Source organism: Echinops telfairi, unplaced genomic scaffold (genome assembly GCF_000313985.2).
Source record: "Echinops telfairi isolate 266 unplaced genomic scaffold, ASM31398v2 ScPeMD7_32;HRSCAF=126, whole genome shotgun sequence".
Lineage (NCBI taxonomy): Eukaryota > Metazoa > Chordata > Mammalia > Afrosoricida > Tenrecidae > Echinops > Echinops telfairi.
In genome coordinates this window covers 108,815-125,239 of record NW_022103929.1, presented here as the reverse complement: position 1 = coordinate 125,239, position 16,425 = coordinate 108,815, and the positions used below count along the sequence as shown (strand labels likewise).

The following is a 16,425-nucleotide window of genomic DNA, read 5'->3' as shown; positions in this document are numbered from 1 at the left end:
GGAGGGGAAAAATGAGGACCTAATGTCGGGGGTTTAAATGGAGAGAAAATGTTTTGAGAAACGATGTACAAATGCGCTTTACACAATTGATGTGGGTATGGATTGGGATAACAGTTGTATGAGCCCCTAATAAAATGTTAAAAAAGAAAAAAAAATTTCATCTTTTTTGACAAGAAATCCACTCATACACTTGAGTTTCCCCCGAAAATGCTGTCCTTGTAAGTGGCTTTCAATATCACAACAGTTTCTGCGCCATTTTTCCCAAGCAGGAAACAAAATTTCACAGCTGCATGCTGTCTCTCAAATAGCCCAGCACAAAAATCGAGGTTTAAGCAAAACCACTTTTACAAAAAATTTCATTGTGACCAGAGAGAACCTTCCCAGGAGACGCCACGGGGTGCACTGACTCAGAGGGAGCTGCTCCAGGCTCTTCTGGCAGGGAAAAATGCGTACCATGAAAGCTCTGCCCAGCAGAGCTTTTTTCGTGTTTTTATTTTTTATTTTGAGGGTACCTCTTTGTCGTATTTAATATTCCTTGCCAACACCATAATGCAAAGGCATAAATTCTTCTTTGGTTTCCCTAATTCATTGTCCAGCTTTACCATATGAGGCAATTGGAAATATCATGGCTTGGGTTAGGCACACCTTAGTATTCCAAGTGCCAGCTTTGCTTTTTAACACTTTAGAGAGATCTCTAAAGAGATCTCTAGCCGCAGGTTTCTCCAATGCAATGTCATTTGATTTCCTTACTGATGCTTCCATGGGTATTTGTCTCACAGCCATTAAGTCAGGGCTGACTCATAGCGACCCTCTGTGGGTTTCCAAAACTGTAACTCTTTGGGGGAGTAGAAAGTCCAGTCTTTCTCCCATGGAGCTGCTGGTGGTATCAAACTGCCAACCAGGCATAACCACTACGTCACCAGGGCTCCTGGATACAAGTAAAATGAAATTCTTGACAACTTCAATCTTTTCCCCATTTCTTATAGTGTTGTTTATTGAACCTGCCCTTCAACTATGGTAGATTATATCATAGAAATATTGTAGAATTTGAAAATAATGTTGTAAATTTTTATGTATTAATATGGAAATATGCCAAAGACAATTCATAAAAAAAAAGTTGTAACAGACACAGAACAGTATGTATAATGTGCTCTGGACTGCATATATCTGGATACAATTTTTTATTCTTTTAAATGTGTACCTACTATTTAAATTTGAACCATGTCACAGTACAATTATATCTGTTTGTCACTTTATAGTAAACAAAGCTTTGACCTGCATCTTTTGGTTTTATCCTTTTAATAACCAAATGGACTAGGGCTAATGACATCTCAGTTTTGCATTTGAAAATAGAATTTCAGATTTCTTTTTAAAATCATTTTATTGGGGGCTCTTACAGTTATTATAACAACCCATAAATCAATTACATCAAGAAAACTTGTACATATGTTGTCATTGTCATTTTCAAAACATCATCTTTCTACTTGAGCCCTTATTATCAGCTCCTCTTTTTAAAAAAATTATTTTATTGGGGGCTCATACAATTCTTATTACAATCCATACATACGTCCATTGTGTCAAGCACATATGCACATTTGTTGCCCTCATCATTCTCAAAACATTTGCCTTCTACTTTAGCTCTTAATATCAGTTGCTCATTTCCCCCCCTCCCCACTCCCCTCTCCTTCATAAACCCTTCATAATTCATAAATTATTATCATTTTGTCATAAGTTACACTGTCCAATGTCTCCCCACCCCCACACCCTCTTTTCTGCTGTCCAGCCCCTAAGGAGGAGGCAATACTTAGATTCTTGTAGTCGGTTCCCCCTTTCTACCCCACATTCCCTTCACCCTCCAGGCATCGCCCCTCTCACCGCTGGTCCTTAAGGAGTCATTTGTCCTGGATTCCCTGTGTTTCCAGTTGCTATCTGTACCAATGTACATCCTCTGGTCTAGCCAGATCTGTAAGGTAGAATTGGGACAGTTAGCAGACATCAAAGAACTAAAGATCATATCAGTGGGTGCCCACCTTCCTGATACATCACTGAAGACAAACACATGCATAAGCAAAGGTGGTGAAGGAAACTGATGGTGCCCGGCTATCAAAAGATATAGCGTCTGGGGTCTTAAAGGCTTGAAGATAAACAAGCGGCCAACTAGCTCAGAAGCAACAAAGCCCACATGGAAGAAGCACACCAGCATGTGTGACCACGAGCTGTCGAAGGGATCAGGTATCAAGCATCAAAGAACAAAAAAATCATATAATTGTAAAGGTGGGTGAGTGCAGAATGGAGACTCAAAGCCCATCGGTAGGCAACTGGACACCCCCTTACTGAAGGGTTGTGGGGAAGAGACGAGCCAATCAGGGTACAGGTAGAATCGATGAAACGTATAACTTTCCTCTAGTTCTTAAGTGCTTCCTCCCCCTCACTATCATGATCCCAATTCTACCTTACAGAGTTATTTTATAGTATAAAGAGGAATTTTCTCTGCATTGTTTTCTATCTATAGTATTGTTTTATTTACTTATATCCTAGTTTATAATTTAACTCCCTCTTTCTGATGATATATTAAGACCAACATTTCCACATGGCTGTGAATTTCTGCACCACATGTACACTACAGTTTCAAAGCAACTGTGTGCCAAAGTAGATGAGACCATATCATGGGTGAAGACCTTGTTTCTTCTCTTTCATCTTGTCCTCCCGCGTCATAATTTTTCTTTCTTTCTCTTTTGATCTGGCCTTGTTTTTTCTTTCTGGTAGGGTTTTTTGTTGGTTAACTGTCATGTTTCTTTCCTAAGTATGGATGCCTAATATTTAAAAGTGTTACTCTTCCCAAAGGCATACACATTTTAAGTAGGATCTCTTGAGCAACAGGCTCCCAATTCAAAAGAATGAGCGTGTTGGACTAGAGGATCTCTGAGCCTCAGCTCTACCATCATCCATGTCCTTTTCAGATCTGGAGAGAAAATGTTTTGATTCAGAAACACCTGCAAGGGGGACCTTAGCATTATGACAAATAAATTGGCATAACACTTACTTTCCTGGCTTACTTTTAAGCCTGGCTGTACATACATAGAAGGAGGACATTTTAAATTTCTGACTGTGTTGTTTTGTCATTCTGGGGAAAGGTAGCTTAACAGAGTGTGTGGAGTTGGGATTATGAAAATTTTAGCTCCAAGATATCCAGTATCAATTTTGTGACTATGGATAAATATCTTCCTATTTCTATCAGGAGCCTTATAATGGAAAGACAAAGGCCTGGGCAAGAGTGCACTGTTTATTCATCCCGTTTACTAAAAATAAAATCTCAGGAAGTGTGCCAGGTTTTAGGGAGACAGTGCTAAATAAGATGGGTTCTCCACCCATAGGAAGCTCTGTTTACAAATTTTTAGAAAGGTTTCATTTTGCTTTCCCCACCATGTGTGAAAAGTAACTCCACTACTGAATGGTCAGCCTGTCATTCTGTGGTGGCTCTGATGCTAGAAGTTATGCCACTAGTATTTCAAATACCAGTCTTCCATGGAGAAATTTTTAGCAGAGCTTCTACACTAAGAGAGACTAAGAAGAAAGACTTGGTGACGTCCTTTGGAAATTTAGTAATGAAAACCCTATGGATTAAAACATAATATTATTTGAAATAGTCTAGATGAGCTCCTTAGTGCTACATGGTGGCTGCCACATGGACTCACACATGGCACTGATCAAGAAGATGCTCATAGAACTGAGCAATGCGTGGTTATGCTGTACACAGGGTTCCCACAAATCAATGCTAATTTGGCAGCAACTAACACCAATCAAAGGTGGTAGGAATAATAACTACTTCACATTTTGTGAAAATCACTGTTGCAGTGATCCATAGTTTCTAATGGGAGTGTTGTATTTCTTTGATGTGCTGGAGTGGGAAAAAAGAAAAAAAAAGACTGAAAAATGCCTATCTAGTGCAAGCTCTTCACTTGTAGGTGACAGAATAAGGCTCAGAGATATTAATTGGCCATTTTACCCTAGTGCGCCTTTTATTTACTGCATGCACTGACGTTCCTTTACTACCTTTTAAGATCCTTTTGAAGCTTGTGTTCTTTCACTTTTCCCTGGACTGTGTTCTTAGCCTTCCTACAGTACTGTGTTTCAGAATCCCAATGGGAAATTCCTCAAAACATTTTCCTCAAAACAACAACAAAAGCCAAACCTCACTGCCACTGAGTTGGTTCCTACTTACGGTGACCTATAGGTTTCGGAGTCTGTAAATCTTTATGGGAGCAGAAAGCCGCCTCATCTTTCTCCCACGAAGCAGCCGGTGGGTTCAAACTCAATGTCCTAACCCTTCAATACCATTTCCCCAGGAAATCGAGCTATCCACTAACTCCTAAGGCTCATGCCTTTCATAAAGCTATCGTGTCCCTCAACTTGATAAGGCCTCTTTAGGAATCTCATACCAATTTGTACCTTAGTTTATTTTGATGACCCTTAATCTGTGGAAGTTTTTCTTCTCTCCTTGATTGCAAACTGTAATCTGTTGCTTTTTTCATCTCCCTGGTGCTTTAGACTATGCCTTATAATGGAGCTAAAAAATCTTCTTTGGTCAAATAGCATTCTTGAAGCAGTTGAATGGCAACAGGATGGCAATAATACCTGACCAGCCTACTGGCGAATACTATTGTGGAACTTAATGAGGCAATAATGATGGAGACCATTTTAATGATTTAAAGAGGTCTCTTCAAGAAGGATGACTCGATGGAAAGCAGTTTGGGAGCTGATTCACATTTAACATAATTGTGAAAATTGTTAATTCCTTCTTTCTCTCTTTTCGTTTTTTGCCTTAGGAGTACCAGCATTGGAAGACACCATTGCTCACTTTTCTGAAGGGTTGTCAACTGGAAAATATTCTATATTGCTCTAGGCAGCATAGCCTTAGAAAGATATAAAAGGGAAGCAGATTTCTGCTCAGCAGGACACAGAACCTTCTGACCTTTACCATTTTTCAACAGTGGAGCAGATGATATTCCTTAAAGCAGTGCTGTAGATGTTGCTGTCAGGAGAAATTGAGTTGGTTCTGACTCAGACACCCCATGGACAGCAGAACTAGACGCTGCCTAATCTTGGGCCGGCCTCACAATTGTTGTCTTGTTGGAGCCCACTGTGTCAATCCATCTTGTGGAGAGTCTTCCTCTTTTTGTCGCTGCTCTTCAACTTTACCAAGCATGAGGTTTTCCTAGGAACTGGTCTCTCCTGATAACATGTCCAGAGGCAGCGAGTTCCCTGAAATGTGAACAGTCGACAGTCAAGTTTCTTGTGACCAGACATCCTGCTTTTGGCAGGACAGTCCCGATTTCCAACAATTTTTTCCGTGTCCCGCGGCGTTTTAAAAAAGTCCCCGTTTTTGGAAAGAATGCACGACAAGCTAGGGTATATGGTTTTCGGCTGTCATGTAGCTATTTGGCCAGGATGAGTTTTATCAATGGTGGCCCGCTTTACCAATGTTAAAATCTGGGCACCTTGTAATCTCGCTGGAACGTATGAGTGAGAATTCCTGCTCAGGGCTGAACTTGAATGTGTCTTCCAATTTTAAGGTTTCTTTTATTGCACAATTTGGCTAACATGACCCCTGAATGGTTTGTATTTATTTTTTTTTAAATTGGATGCTAATTGATTTCATGAAAATAACTATGGCTAGGTTAATGAATTAAACTTGATAACATAGGTTGTGAAACCAAGTTTAATTCTGAAAATACAGATATTACACCAGCTCATTACCAACAACTTTTTGACAAAGTGAGGGAAAGTTATGTGAGGGGTATGGTGTGCTTTTATGTGCCATTCTAATAAGGTATGTGCCCTAGATGAATAAGAGTTGTTATAACAACAATAACCAAAAAAAGCACTTTCGTTTGTTTTACTTTACATTTACTTCCTCAGATGGGTCAACATTATGATGCGCAGGACTCTCCGTAGCCGCTCCAGCCAGCAGCAGATGTGGCAGGAGGAAGCAAAGCGGAAGAGGCACCGCTGTCCGCCCGTGCCGAACTACCAGTCCCAGCGGCCCCTTCGGCAACGCGCAAGCGTGGTGGCGTGGCGCCGTGGCGGTAGTGCCGCCGCAGGACGCAGCGAAGGCTACTAGCTGGTGGCGACGCGGCGGCGGCGGCGGTGGCAGTTCGCGGCGAGGTCGACAGTTCCTAACCCCGAGTAGCCCTCCGGTGGACCTCCATGCCCTCCTCTGCATGAACACATTGGTGAGTAAACGCCCCCAGTGAACCCGCGCTGGGCGCTTGGTCCCCTGCCCACCGTCCTCGCTGCTCCGGCCTAGGGCCTCCGCCTGAGCCTCCTCGGTCCTGCTGACTCTTGGGGCCCTGGCCCCTTCCCTTCAGTGTCGTCGAATATGGTGGGAGAGTGGAGGGAGACATGGTTGCGCCCAAAGGAGGGGTGTGACGGCGTGCGGGGACCAGGATAGCTTGAGATGGACGGGAGGGAGGGACGCGTGGGGGATGGGAAGGGACAGGAGGACCTGGGGAGACTTCAGGTTGGGGCTAGAGGGAGCGACCGGGCAGGAAGGGAACTGAGCGTAGAATCGAGGAGGACACGCAGTGCCTCTTGTGTGCTCTTGGTGAAGATGTCGTGTTTTGGGGACTCTGACTAACTGGACCTGTGTATCCAGGGGGGCAGCCCACCCACCAGGCACATACAAACTACATTTGCCATCTTTCCGTTTGTTGTTGGAAGTCTGGAGGTGAGAGACTGTAGGTTGCTTTTCATTCCCTTTCCTTCAACTTCACCTTGTACTGAGACGGCAACATTTAAGGGGCGCTAGCTGGGCAAATCACAGAAATTAACAGTTGGGTGTTGTTGTTTTTTAAGCGTGTTTTTTTATAAGTCAATCTGCACAAAAACAGGGAAGCACTGTGATCTCTTCGGCTGAGAGCTAGGTTAACGGAGTTTTTAGTTTAAAATTGTGTCAAAAATCACTTTGTGCAGTACTTTGAACTGACTTTTTGACTTGGGATCTACTATAATTGCAGCTTTAATTAATTGCTGAATGAAATAGAACTTTTCCTTCAATTAGGAATGTAGGCAACAAACTTCAGAATATTAGCAATGCATGTGACTTTGTCATTAGTAAAAATTACAGATTTTTTCGGTATGTTCATAACTACCTCAAAGTGTTGTAAATACCCCAAAATATTACTTATGCTTATCACTTTTGAATTTATGGTAGGCATTAAGTCCATTCGTGGAAATGTTGTTTAATGTGGGAATAAAGCCATCCATCCATGATCTCAAATTGTTAGTATGTCTTTAAAAATTTGTTTTCATAATTCATTTTAGTGTAATTGGTTTCCTTTGTAATCCCTTGTATTTATGGCATTTAGAAGCAAAGATGGCATTTAGAAGCAAAGATGGCATTTAGAAGCGTTCCAGGAACTGCCAAAGGAGTCCTAGGAAAGCAAAAGATGGACAACATCTGAAGCAGAAATCAGTTTTCTGTGATCTCTAAGTTTTCATGGGAAAATATCTGAATCAGTAGACAAGAAAGAAGACAACGTGGACAAGATGATAGTTCAGATGAAAGAAGGAATTTTGTAATTAGAGAAATAAAAATAAAGATTTAGGTAAAACAAAACAAAACAAGCACTGCTATCGAATGAAACCAGGCTGACTCATAGGGACCCTATAGGACAGTGTAGAACTGGTCTTGTGAGTTTCCAAGATTTCACTTTCACTGGAGTAGAAAGCCCAGTCTTTCTCCAGTGTGGCTAGTGGTTGGTGGTTTCCAATTGTGGACCTTGTGGATCCCAGCCCAACAACACCAAGGCCTCACCAAAGATTTGGTTGCAATCAGTATAATAGTTTTGAAAAACAGAATAGGTGACAGTTCATTCAGGATACTGGAGAATCAGCAAAATTTTTTGAGGAAGAAAGAGAAGTGAATGTTTTGGGCTTTAGATTTTTGTATTAAGGCACCTCCTGATTACAAGTGGAAAAAACTTTCCAAGCATTTGTGTGAACCCGTGAAAGGAACTTTTGTGTGTCTGGTTTTATTGAAAATCATATAACTAATGTAGCCTTTAAAGAAAGATCCAAAATTTTGTACCCTCAATGAGAAGCAGCAGGATCTCTGTTCAAATACGAGTATATATTTCTATTGCTATTACAGAACCCTTGTGGTATAGTGGTTAAATTGCATGGTGGTTAACCAAAAGGTCAGGTTGTAACTCAGCAGCAGCTGGATGTGTGTCGTGGGGGAAAGATGGGGCAGTCAGATTCCAAAAAAATTTACAGCCTTGGGAACTCTGTAGGGGCAGTTCTACTGTACCCTTTTAATCCAATATAGAAAGTAAATATGTAGCTTATGGAGTCTAAGAGTAGTCATTTCCTTGAAATTCCATTTAACTTTTTTGGGTAGTTTTTGACATCAGACTTCTCATTGGTAAATTATCCCTAACATTTTTTCTGATTATGCTCTCTTGAAATTCACACCCGCTTGTAATGCAACTATCACATCTTGTGAAAAAAACTTTTTTTTTTCTCTTCCGCAATAGTAGCAAAACTGAAAAACCACTGCAGCAAATGCTTTTTGGGAAAAAAAAACAAGACCACGGGAAGGTGAAAAATTATTTTTGAAAGAAATGATTAGTGTTGAAACAGTGTAAACCGAACTGAGCATACTATATTTCTCAAGTGACTGCATGGGAGAGATCTTGCCCATCATATTATGTGCCCTTACTCTACTACTCTCGTTATCCTTTGTCCTCTATTTTCTGAATGGCATGTATCTATCTGACATTATATTATATTCTATGGCACATAATAGATGCTCAGTAAATATTTGCTGGATAAATGAGGGAGTTTATGCATAGGACCTAGGTTTTATTATTTGTAGGAGTAAAGTACATCTGTTAAAATATCTTAAAAATTATATTATGGACATTGAGTTGAATTGCATCTTTTTTGTTGTTCATATTTTAAAAACAGGAAGTTATTTTGCACTGTGTGATATTTTTGTGAGCATTTGGTTGCATATGGGAGTAAACATTCTTCCCACATTCAGTCCACACTGTCATGTAAGTTTTGATTATCCTTAATTCTCAGATAGGAAGTAATGAAAGAAAAGGTCTGTGGGGAAAGTTCCTATTTTACTAAGTCTCTCTCTTTTTAAACAGAATTTTTATTTTTTGCTAAGTCTTTTATTGTGTAATGTAGGTCAATTTTTTTTATTACTTATTTACTCACTTATTCAATAGGTTGAGTCAAAGAATTCTAAAGAACCATATATTTGCTTCTGTCAAAAATTTAGAAAGTAACTTTGGAGGAGATAATGGCGCTAAGATTAGCATTGAAAAGTTCGTTTGCCCTGTTAATTAATGAAATACAAATTAAAATAAATGATACAGCTTTTTTTCCATCAGGCTTATTAAAAATGTTTAACAGTATCACACTTGAGTGAATATATGGTCAAATGGTAAATTTAGAACTTGCTGTTGGAGTGTGAACCAATACAGGCACTTTTGGAGACAATATCTGCAGTACTTAGTAAAGTTGGCCATAGCCTAGAGTATGATTTCACAGCGTCTGGAAGAGCATAACAATAGGAGGTGGTGGCAAAAGGGATAATTTCCCCAATTGTATATTTGTGTGTATATGAATATACATACATGAATATGTGTGGGTGAATATGACTAGACGCAACTATGATAAGATTCATATTTAATTCTGGGAAGCAGAATATGGGTACTCTATTTTGCTGTTTATTTAAAAACCAGAATTTTAAAAAGAATTTTAAGGATAATTAAGTGAACAACCAAATACTCTGCACTTAGATTTGCCAGTTAACTTTGTCATGTTTGTTTTATACACACATTGATGCAGAGATTTTTTTGTTAACCATAAGAGAGTTTTAAATGCCATCAGGACACTTTACTCACTAAATTCTACAACTTGTGTTTTCCAAGGACAAAGAACTCCTACATATCTATAACAAAGTTATCATAGTCAAGAGCTTTAGTGTAGCTATAATACTATCATATAATACGTATCTGGGTTTCCCCAATTGCCCCAATATTGTCTTGAATTTTTAATTTGTTTTAATCCAAGATCAAACCAGGACCTTGCATTGCATTTAGTTGTCTCCTTAACTGAAGAATGGCTCTCCAGCCTTATTTTTGGTCTTTTTTTATCAGTGATAGTTTAAAGTTTCTATATATGCGTGATTAGAATGCTACGTTGGTGATTTTAGGTATCTTTCAATATACATCAGAGGCCAAGTGATGTCAGCTTAATTATTGATGCAATATCCACTAGATTTCTATTGTAAAGGTGCCTTTTTTCCTTTGTAACTTGTGGTAATCTGTGGCATGTTAGTCATTTTACTTTCTCAGTGTCACGAGTTCTTCAATGAAGTAGAATATAAAAGGTCAAGCAAATTTATTTGTTTTGTGTGGTTTGGGTGAAAGTTTCCAGAGCAAATTGGTTTTCCATTCAACAATATGATACACCCATAGATTGGCGATACTACCCTTTAAATGGAGAAGTGGGGAATCTGGAGTGTTTTGTGAAGGAGATGATCTTTGAACTGGACCTTGAATCATATATGTAACTAGCCATGAAGATATTGGAAAAGGGTTCTCTTCCAAGATACTGGAACAAATTGCACAAAGAAGAAACAAGAGTTTGCAAATCAAGTAGGGACAAACCCATGTTGTTTTGTTGTGTGTTGTGGGGAGAGGAGCAAATGTGTGAAAGGGAAAAATGAGGAAAAAAGTTGTAATGTTAGCTTGGGATGCAAAAAGAAAACAACCAGGCTACCCAGCTTTTCTATCCATGATAATCAGAAGTTCAGTGTGGGGTCATCTACTTTCCTAGAGCTCATTGTAGTGCATTGCTCACAGGAAACCTGAAGGCAGTGAGCTGAAGAAGAGCCACAGAAGCAACACAAGAAAATGGAAAGAGTATGGGCTTTGGAATCAAGCAGATGAACGACAAAACCAAACTCCGCACACTGTCATTGAGTTGATTCAGACTCATAGTGACCGTAGTGATCCTACTGGACTGAGTAAAACTATTCCCTAGGGTTGTCAAGACTAAATCTTCACAAAGCAGACAGCGACATCTTTCTCCCATGGAGTATTGCTCATGGGTTCGAACCACTAACCATTTGGTTAGCAGCTCATTGCTCACCCCTCTACACCATCAGGGTTCCTTATTCTAGATTTTAAGCCCTCTTGTGCTGAATGACCAGGCAGTACATTTTCTGAATTATCTGAACCTATTAAAAGGAGGTGATAAGTATTACTTGAGATTCAAAATAATATATGAAAAATGTCAGGATTATGGCATCAATCAGTAATTAGTTATCTTTGGGTGCTTCAACTTTCTATGTCTTCCTACTTTTTTCCACCTAAGTACCATAAACCAGACTTTAAAACAAGCCCTATTTCTATGCCTTCTTGGCCACTGTTGCATGTTGTCACTTTCCACTTTACTTGTTTGGCTATGTTGTGGGTTTGCAAACTGCCTTCCAGTAATGGCATGTTAGGGCTTACCACCTGACAAGACATTGCTATCATTAAATGTTATTCTGGAAATTGTGATCATGTGTATTAACATTTTGGGGGGGCTACAACTAACATAACAAAATTGAATGCACTTTAAATGGGGTGATGCTGTGTGCTTTTGAGTTAATTCTGACTCATAGAGCAGGGCAGAACTTCCCCAAAGGGTTTCTTTCCCAAGAGTAAATCACCAGATGTTTTTCTCTGTGGAGCTGCTCGCCGTTATTGAAACCCATCAACCTTTTGGTTAGCAGTTGAGTGACGTCACTGCTACACCACTGGATTTCCTTAAATGTGAGGCATTTCTATTTGAATTATTTTCTTGATTAGGGAACAATAAGGGGAAAATAATTCTTAATGTTTATAGAAAGCTTAGTGATTTAAGAAGGATAGTGAATACATTCACAGTAGGTAATTCATTTTCTTTTAAATCATTTTCTCAGTACGGGTGAAAGTATTATGGAGAGTTGGTCACATTCTTCTGTGAGCCTCAAAATAAAGTATGATGTTTTTTAAAATGTCTAAGCGTAATCTCTTTTCAGTTACTTTGAAAAAACTAGTACATAGAAAAAGAGATCTCAAAGATTATTTTTTACTATAAATTTTGTGGAACCTTTATGAACATATTTTCTTCTCTGGAATTTTTCTCAGGCAAAACAGATCTCAGGCTTCTTTTTCTTCACATTATAACTGCCTAAGTGGAAATTTGCACAAACTTATTTCTTATGTCAGCTTCTTAAATAATCCTAATCAGGAAGTTTTCATTTGTAAGGGAACTAAGACCAATAATTTTTGACACACACACACGCGCGCGTATATAAATTTCAAGTATATATATTTGAAAATAAGCTTTAGGCACCAAACTATTTGATTTACTGAAATTATAGATAATTAAAATTTTCTTCCTTATGCATACCTGTATCTTCTAATATTTTTAGTATGAATGCATAGTATAGTTTTGTAGAAAATGTGTTAGAAAAGTACTTTCCCCCCAAAAAAAAGAAGAGTACTTCATTTTTGTTCATAGGCTGAGACCCAGTTTAAAGTCTGCATTGCATTGACCCGAGGAGGCAGTAGATATCTGTTGATACTTCATTTCTCATAGTTAATGTATAGAAAAGTGGAGTGAATTGAAAGAAAAGCAACTTAGAACTTTGTAAATATTTAATTTTTAAGTTTGAGGTGAATCAGACATATACAGTTGAAAGGAAAGTGTAACTTTTAATGCTGACTTAATTATAAAGCCAAAATTATGATTGTAGAAACTATTTCATAAGCCATATTTTGTAAGACTTTAAATATTTTCTTGTAGCTATACAAACATAGTCAAGATGTCTACTCATTAAGATGTCTGTCCAAGAACGTACCTGCTTGGTCTTGCTTACACATAATGCCAATAAACCCATGCTGGGTATTTGTGGAAAGCATGTTGTCAGATTTGTTCAGCTTTTCTTCTTTTTTACAACCAGTTTTGGTCTTTAATATCTATTTCTGTGACTGAAAGATCAATCTGTGGGGGTTTTTATTGGAAAATTTAAAGGACAAAAAAATGCTTTTTCTCATTTGTCAGGATCAGAGTCAAACATTGTTTTCCCAGAAACAGTCTTTTTTTTTTCTTTTTCTTTTTCAGAAACAGTCATAATTTAGAATACTTGTATTTGTCAAGTTTTTAGCACTTAGACCAAATGCATCTATTTTCTGCCCACTAAATTTGCTTTCTTTTTCTTTTCTAATGCAGAAGACTGCTTTTATTTTATAAATCCTGACTACCTAGTAAAAATACATTAGATTTAAAGGTAATGTAACTGAAGGCATAATTGTATAGTGTTTACAAAGTAGGCTTCTGTTCTAGAAAAACTAAAGAAAAAACACATCTATCACCTCCCACCATCAATCATCACCACCACCTCCCCACCCGTCAGAGGGTTCACAAATTTTGTGGGAAAATTCCATATCTTTCTATTTTATTTTTCCATGAGTTTAAAAAAAAATCATTTTATTGGGGGCTCTGACTACTCTTATCCATCCTTCCACTGCTTCTCCCTTGATAATTTATAAATTATTATTTTGTCATGTCTTACGCTGTGTTTTTTAAAGCCCTTGTATATAGTAACAGAAATTGTTCATCTAGTTTCCACCACCTCCTTTAGAACTCAAGGAATCTTAATTTTGAAAACAAAATATCTTTTAATACCTTAACTAATCCAGATTGTGATCACCAACATGGATTCTGGACGAAAGTGATTTAAGTTTCCGTAAGAAGTAAGCTTCTGTTTTGGCATTTCAAAGCATTTTATTTTATTTTTTTATTTTTATTTTTCAAAGCATTTTCTTAGGGTAATAATAGAATTGTTGTTAGGTGCCATAGGGTTGGTTCAGATTTATAGCATTCGTATGCACAGAAGAATGATCCTGTGCTAGCTGAATAGCTCCGTAACATTTATTTGGTTTCTTCTCTTCTTTGGCATTATGTAAACAATTTAAGGTTATGAAATACTTAATTCTACAAATGCAACTTAATGGTCAGTTTCTTTTTGCAAAGTTATTTAACTTGGTAATTTTTTATGTGCTCCTGAGGGTTCAGTTACCACACAGTGATAAACCTCACTGCCATTGAGTTGATTCAGACTCATATGAACTTAGAGGACAGGGTAGTACTGCTCTTGTGGGTGTCTGAGACTATAACTTTATGGGAGTAGAAAGCCTCATCTTTCTCCTGTGGAACAGCTGGAAGTGAATATTGATTTGGAGTCCTGGCAGTAAAATAGTTAACCTACTTAAAGGTTAGCATTTTTGCTCTGCTCTAATAAAGATTATAGCCTAGAAAACCCTTTGGAGCAGTTCTCCTATTCTCTTTCATTTTTGTACTGGTGTACTTTCTTTAGCTCTGGAAAATTATCAGTGTAGGAAAATAAAATCAGTATTTATTGAGATTTTACTTATTTCTAGTAAAGTCTGTATTTTTCAGTGTTAAAACAGAAAGTCTGCTACAGTGTTATTTGAATTAATTGGAATTCTTGAATTGTGAATAACTATCTGGCTTTTATAATTCTTGAATCTTCAAAAGAATATACCATTTAATTCCTTGTTCTTGTGCCAGAAATAGTTGATTAATAAGGTCATTCTCCCTTCTATGATGTTTTTCTCTTGTTTCAAATATGCTAACTAAAGTTGTAAAAATAACACTTTTTGGAAACAATTTCCTTCATTAAGTATGTATATCCTAAGTATAAGGAAGTATGTTTTTCTTTTATGTTAATAATTGTTTCAAATGTACTTATTAGAAAGTTAGTAGATATTTTCAACTTAAATTTTGTTACAGTTGTTTGATCATTTGGAACTGATTTAGTAGCATCTTGTCTGATTTCCAACTAGAACCTTGTTCTTCACCATTCTGTTTATTAATTCAGCAAACATTTTCAGCAACTATAAGATGTTAAGTAGTGGGTGTACATCTCGACTTTAAGGCAGAGTTAGGTTGAGAAAATGACAACGTATTATAAATTGCTATGATAGAGATGTGCCCAAATGAGGAAGTGAGTGTCTTGAGTCAGAAGAATGCTGAGTAAAGGCTTCTCATTATGGCTGGGGCCCTGTGAAGCCTAAGAGGATTTAACTGGCCAATGAAAGGATGTAAATAGAGAGTGTAAGTAGAGAGTCTTTAGAATGTCTTGAATACTTACCAGAATTTGAGCTCCTCTTAAGCCTTGTGTATCTTGTTCATCAGTGCCTAAGCAACTAGTTGGTATCTAGTAAACATCTATTGAATGAGTGAGTGAAGGAAGAAAAGAAGTGAAAGTAATTGAAGGAGGCAAGTGCACAAGTACTGTGCTGCTTTGTCTAATTGTTTGAGTGAGCATGATATCATTTTAGAATATTACAAAAAGAATTGAGAGGGAAAGAACAACAATAAAATAGAAGTTGAAAAACGGAAAAAAAAAGAAATATGTAATACTGTAAACTAGATGCCATAAACAATATAATAAATAAATGATAATTGTAATGTAAAAAAAAAAGAATATTACAAATGTCTGACTGATTTAACAAAACATAAAAATAAGAAACTGTTCCTATGCTGAGATATCTTGTACAGAGAAATAGACATGTAGACAAATTAATTGTAATATAGTGTGATTATCCAATATATTTATAAAAGACTTTTGCAAGAAACACCTTTTTGTGTGTGTGTATGAAAACATTTACTTCTTTAAGCGCGTTAGGCCAGCTGGTAGCACTTGGAAGTTGGGACATTGTTGTTGCTGTTCATCCAGTGGAACGCCTCGGCGAGGCAGGAACCCTTAAGAAAAATCTTCAGGTAGCCTCAATGGCTCAAAATGATGATAGTGAAAAAATGCCCGATCTGGAAGCCAAAATCTCTCATCAGATTAAGTATTATTTTGGTGACTTTAATTTGCCACAGGACAAAGTTTTAAAGGAATAGATCACACTAGAGGAAGACTGGATACTACTGGAGACAGTGATAAAATTCAACAGGTTAAACCGTCATAACAACAGACTTTAATGTAAGAGAGCATTGTAGAGCTCATGGAAATAAGTGAATATAAAACTAAAATCAGAAGATCTCATGGAAATAAGTGAATATAAAACGAAAATCAGAAGATCTCCACGTAAACCCCTCCCAGAAGTGATTGATGAGTATAAATATGATGTAAAAACAGATCTGTTTATATCAGCAGTTCTCAACCTGTGGGTCATGACCCCTTTGGGGGTCAAACAACCCTTTCATAGGGGTCTCCCGATTCATAACAGTAACAAAATTACAGTTATGAAGTAGCAACAAAATAATTTTATGTGATGGTGCCCGGCTATCAAAAAATATAGCGTCTGGGGTCTTAAAAGCTTGAAGGTAAACAAGCGG

At 37.7% G+C, this 16,425-nt stretch overlaps 1 protein-coding gene across 10 annotated transcripts in view; it reads left to right on the top strand.

Moving 5' to 3' along the window:
- The first annotated feature begins 6,132 nt into the window (after positions 1-6,132).
- GAPVD1 (GTPase activating protein and VPS9 domains 1) overlaps positions 6,133-16,425 on the top strand; it is an 82,707-nt gene continuing 72,414 nt past the window's right edge. For all 10 annotated transcript variants that reach the window (XM_045290180.1, XM_045290178.1, XM_045290179.1 and 7 more), the window contains exon 1: positions 6,133-6,233. The gene's annotated coding sequence lies outside the window, so the exon portion shown is untranslated. The remainder of the gene's footprint in view (positions 6,234-16,425) is intronic.